Here is a 4,791-nt window from a genome sequence, read left to right as displayed (position 1 = left end):
AAATACCATTTGGCCCAGCCATCCCATTACTGGGTATATACCCAGAGGACTATAAATCATGCTGCTATAAAGACACATGCACACGTATGTTTATTGCGGCACTATTCACAATAGCAAAGACTTGGAACCAAGCCAAATGTCCAACAATGATAGACTGGATAAAGAAAATGTGGCACATATACACCATGGAATATTATGCAGCCGTAAAAAATGATGAGTTCATGTCCTTTGTAGGGACATGGATGAAGCTGGAAACCATCATTCTCAGCAAACTTTCGCAAGGACAAAAAACCAAACACCTCATGTTCTCACTCATGGGTGGGAATTGAACAATGAGAGCACATGGACACAGGAAGGTGAACATCACACACTGAGGCCTGTTGTGGGGTGAGGGAAGGGGGGAGATATACCTAATGCTAAATGATGAGTTAATGGGTGCAGCACACCAACATGGCACATGTATACATATGTAACAAACCTGCACGTTTTGCACATGTACCCTAAAACTTAAAGTATAATAAAAAAATAATAAAAAGTCTGGAAACAATAGATGCTGGCGGGGATGTGGAGAAACAGGAATGCTTTTACACTGTTGTTGAGAGTGTAAATTACTTCGACCATTGTGGAAGACAATGTGGTGATTCCTCAAGGATATAGAACCAAAAATACCATTTGACCCTGCAATCCCATTACTGGGTATATACTCAAAGGATTATAAATCATTCTACTAGAAGGACACATGCACACATATGTTTATTCCAGCACTATTGACCACAGCAAAGACTTGGAACCAACCCAGATGCCCATCAATGATAGACTGGATAAAGAAAATATGGCATATGTACACCATGGAGTACTATGCAGCCATAAAAAAGAATGAGTTCATGTCCTTTGCAGGGACATGGATGAATCTGGAAACCATCATCCTCAGGAAACTAACACAGGAACAGAAAACCGAACACTGCATGTTCTCACTCACAAGTGGGAGTTGAACAATGAGAGCACATGGACACAGGGAGGGGAACATCACACACTGGGGGCTGTTGGGGGGTTAGGGACAAGGGGAGGGAGAGCATTAGGAAAAATACCTAATGCATGCGGGGCTTAAAACCTAGATGACGGGTTGACAGGTGCAGCAAACCACCATGGCACATGTATACCTATGTAACAAACCTGCATGTTCTGCACATGTATCCCAGAACTTAAAGTAAAATAAAACCAAACAAAAAAAGAAAATGTGGTGTCTATACACAATGAAATCCTGTAAAAGCCACGAAAAAGAATGAAATCCTGTCATTTGCAACAACATGGATGAGCCTGGAGGACATTATGTTAAATGTCATTGGTCAGATACAGAAAAGCAAATACCTCATGTTATCACTCATAAGTATAACCTAAATAAGTTGATCTCATAGAAGTAGTAAATAGGACAGTGGCTGCCAGAAACTAGTGAGGGTAGGGAGGATGGAAGGATGAGAAGAGGTTGGTCAATGGGTACAAAGTTACAATTAGAAAGGAAGCATAGGTTCTGGTGTTCTTTTGCACAGAAGGGTAACTATAATGAACAATATGGGAATCTATATCTCAAATTAACTAGAAGAGAATATGTTTAATGTTCTACTACAAATAAAAAATATGTGTTTGAGGTGATGAATATGCTAATTACCCTGATTTGATTATTAACACAATAATACATGTATCAAAACATCACATTGTACCCCAGAAATATGTATAATTGTACGTGTTCAATAAAAATACAAATGAAAGAAAAACATGCAGTTTCTAACTCAGTAGGTCTGGCCTGGGCCTGAGAATCTATTAATAAATTTCTAAGAAGCTCCAAGATGATGTAGGTGCTACTTGTCCTCAGACCACTTTTTGAGTAAAAAGTGGCCAGGCGATCTTCTCTTCTTTTGTTTTATTTTATATTATTTGTTTATTTTTTTTGAGGTAAGATCTTGCTCTGTCTCTCAGGCTGGAGTACAGTAGTGAGATCATAGCTCTCTGCAGCCTTGAACTCCTGGGCTCAAGCGATCCTCCTGCCTCCATCTCCCAAGTGGCTGGGACTACAGGTGCACACCACCACACCCTAGCTAATTTTTAAAATTTTTGTAGAGACAAGGTCTTACTATATTGCTCAGGCTGGTCTTGAACTGCTGAACTCAAGCAGTCCCCCCATCTTGGCCTCCCAAAGTGCTGGGATTACAGGCGTCAGCCACGGTGGCCGCCCAATCCCCTTTTCTTTAGTGCAGTCTTTGCACAGAAATCTAAGGCTGTCGAATAAGCTACATTCAAAAAGCATCTGCTCGTGTAATCCCAGAACTTTGGGAGGCCAAGGCAGGAGGATCACTTGAGATGGGGAGTTCAAGACCAGCCTGGGCAACATAGTAGTACTCTGTCTCTAACAACAACAGAAAAAAAGCCAGGTGTGGAGGTATGGAGGTGTGCACCTGTAGTCCTTGCTACTTAGGAAGCTGAGGTGGGATGATGTTTTGAGTGCCAGAGTTCAAGGTTACAGTGAACTATGATTATGCCACTGCACTCCATCATCAGTCTCACAGTGAGACTGAGACCCTGTCTCCTAAAAAAAAAAAAAAAAAATTCATCTGCTTGTATTTGCCTGGTATATATTTTCCTGTACCTCTGCGTCCAATTTCTCTCATTAAAATCATTCTCTTTTAGTGTTTTTTTTTAAAACAAGCAATCTATATTGTAATTGAATTCTTTAAAACATACAATTGAATATTCTCTTTTTTTTGAGCCAGGGTCTCACTTTGTCACCCAGGCTGGATTGCAGTGGTGTGATCTCGGCTCACTGCAGCCTTGACCTGCCAGGCTCAAGCAATTCTCCCATGCCAGCCTCCCTGGTAGCTGGGGCTACAGGCCCCTGCCATCATGCCCAGCTAACTTTTTGAATTTTTTTGTAGAGATGGGGTTTTGCCATGTTGCCCAGGCTGGTCAAACTCCTGAGCTCAAGTGATCTACCCGTCTCAGGCTCCCAAAGTGCTGGGATTACAGGACTGAGCCACTGCACCCGGCTACTCTCTACCTTTTGATAAAAGGAATTAAGTTGGTAAGTTGTTATATAGTTCATTCAATTACGTGTATTGAAATTGATTCTATTTCTATATCAATTATTTTATACATTTTATTTTATTGTTTTTTCTTGTAATCTTTTTTTCTTTTACAAGCTTGCACAAATTTTTGTTTAATACCGTATTTTCTCTTTTTTAGTTTGAAAATTTTCATGGTCAAATATCTAAAATAAAACTTTTAGATTTCTAACTGGGCAGAGATATATCAATTAATAGATTGAGAAGACACACATTTGGTGTAAGAGATGTAAATATATTAACAAATTTTGCTACAAGAAGTAGATAAATGCTAAAAAATATAAAATATTTGACTAATACAATTTAATAGACGTATTTAGTTGTACCCTACAAAAAGATACTGAATTTAAAAAAAATTTTATGTTAAATACATGAAATTCAACACATTTTTAAAAATCAACAACTACTCTATTTGAAAGTTAAGGAGCACAATCCTAAAAGATCCTTGGATCAAAGAAGAAATCAAAATCAAAAATTTAATTTGTAAAGAAAGTAATGAAAAAAGAACGTATTAAATCCAAACCTACAGGATATAACTTTAAACTCAGCTGTGATACCTATAATAGCTCTTAAAAAAATAAAGAACAATGGTTCAATTTTAAAAATTAGAACAAAAGCAATAAATAAACCAAAAGGAAACCAAAGAGAAGGGAATTAATAAAGACAAAGCTGAAATTAGCATAAAGCATAAATCCAAAATTACTTGTTGTATAAATAAAACCAAAAGTTGATTATTTGAAGACAACTGTAAAACAGATAATTCCTGTGTTAGAAGAATTAGGCAGAAGTATAGTATTAAATTTTTTAACTTTTATTTTAGGTTTTGGGGTACATGTGAAGGTTTATTACATAGATAAACACATGCTATGGGTTTGTTGTACAGATTATTTCATCACCCAGGTATTAAGCTCAGTACCCAATAGTTATCTTTTCTTCTCCTGTCCCTCATCCCACTCTCCACCCTCAAGTAGAGCCCAGTGTCTGTTGTTTGTTTCTTTATATTAGGAATTTTTAAGTGGTATATTACCTCAGATATTGAAAAAACTAAAATAATTACAAAAAAGTGCAATTATCTGGCAAAAAATATATATATTTAAAGTAAATAGATAACAACCCAAATAAAAAATTAAATATTATATGATTTATTTATAATAATATTTATTCATATTATTAAATATTATAAATAATTAAATATAAAAATATTAAAATTGACCCAAGGAAAATATAAAACTAAACAGATTAATAATCACAAAAGAGATTAGACATGTAATTAAAGAACTACCATTTAAAAAGCACTGTATACAACCTCTGCACAAGGCAGCTTGGCAATATCTACCTAAATTACGTAGGCATATACTTTCTGACAGAGCAATTTCATACCTTGTAACTTTTAGACATATAGCATATACGTGAGCTCATATTTTTACACATGTGAAATTACATAAGTCTAAGGTTATTCATTGAAATATTGTTTAAAATATTAAAATGTGGGAAACACCCTGAAAGTCCTAAATGTGACATTGATTCAATGAAATACTGAAGAGCTGAAAAAATTTTACAGCTTATACTTTTAAATGAAAACACAGGATTCAGAATAATTTGTATATAATCTATGACTATTTCTGTAAAAGTGGTAGTAGATGGGAAGATATCTATGTGTGCTTGTTCCTATAAGTAT

This window comes from Gorilla gorilla, chromosome 1 (genome assembly GCF_029281585.2).
Source record: "Gorilla gorilla gorilla isolate KB3781 chromosome 1, NHGRI_mGorGor1-v2.1_pri, whole genome shotgun sequence".
NCBI lineage: Eukaryota > Metazoa > Chordata > Mammalia > Primates > Hominidae > Gorilla > Gorilla gorilla.
This window is presented reverse-complemented; position numbering follows the sequence as displayed.